A 1,144-nucleotide genomic window follows, 5' to 3' on the forward strand; every position below is an offset into this window, starting at 1 on the left:
ATATATATATATATATATACTCGACTATCTGTGATCCATTAACCCGCCAATAGTTCAAGGTGCCCAGAAAACCACGTATCTCGGAAACCTGTGGTCTGATTTATGCAAAACTTGTTTTATTCTGTTTGTATTCACATTTCAATGCTGCCTTACTTTCAAAGCATTTTTCTCATTATGCACCGGTCTAGTTATTTATAAAGGTACTCAAAATAACAGTTTCTCTCACGAATCCATGCTCCGATTTATGTGAAACTTGTTTTATTCCTTTTGTATTCACATTTCAATGGTACCTTACTTTCAAAGTATTTTCCAATTATGCACCAGTTTGGCTGTATTAAATTATAGACAAGCATGCATGCAAGCGGGCAGTCATAAAGGTACCCGAGAAAACTGTGTATCTTGGGAACCCATGGTCCGATTTATGTGAAACTTGTCTTATTCCATTTCTATTCCCATTTCAGGAGCACCTTACTTTCAGAGTAGTTTCCCATTCGGCACCAGTTTGGCTGTATTAAATTACAGACAAGTACATATGCAGGCAAGCATGCAAACAAAAGTATCCAGGTGTTCACAGTAAAGGGCAATAACTCCAGGTTTCACTGCTTAAATTTGTGGAAACAAACTCCCAAAAAACATGTATCTCAAGAATCTGTGGTCTTATTTACGTGAAACTTGTTTTATTCTGTTTGTATTTACATTTTGTGGGTACCTTACTTTCAGAGTATTTTCCCATTATTCACTGGTTTGGCTGTATTAAATTACAGACAAGCACACAAGCAAGCAATCACAAACTTTTAGTATTATATAGATAGATATATACAGCAGAGTGCTGTATATAGTAGGTATACAGAGTAGGTATACAGTAAGCATCACATCAATGTTATAATACTTAATTCATTAAAATTATTATCACATTAAATTAGTTAGCTTTATTTTTGATATTTTCAGTGTCATTAATCATAACTAGCAGAAAGACTGCCCGCTGGGCAGTGTTTTGCTAACCCCTTGATAATATTTTCACATTTAATTTCCAATTCTAATAATTTTTATATTTTACATCTAATTATTTCTTTGTATAATAGTGCTCATTTGCTTAGTAAGTATTGCTTTTATTATTTTATCACAGTCATAATCTCTCTTTTTT

The 1,144-nt window shown here is 33.1% G+C and overlaps 1 protein-coding gene across 2 annotated transcripts in view; it reads left to right on the top strand.

Annotated features, from left to right (window-relative positions):
* Positions 1-1,144, top strand: part of LOC106884302 (peptidyl-prolyl cis-trans isomerase) — a 54,263-nt gene that overhangs the window by 21,123 nt on the left and 31,996 nt on the right. The gene's annotated exons all lie outside the window — the stretch shown is intronic.

This window comes from Octopus bimaculoides, chromosome 7, assembly GCF_001194135.2.
Source record: "Octopus bimaculoides isolate UCB-OBI-ISO-001 chromosome 7, ASM119413v2, whole genome shotgun sequence".
Classification (NCBI taxonomy): Eukaryota; Metazoa; Mollusca; class Cephalopoda; order Octopoda; family Octopodidae; genus Octopus; species Octopus bimaculoides.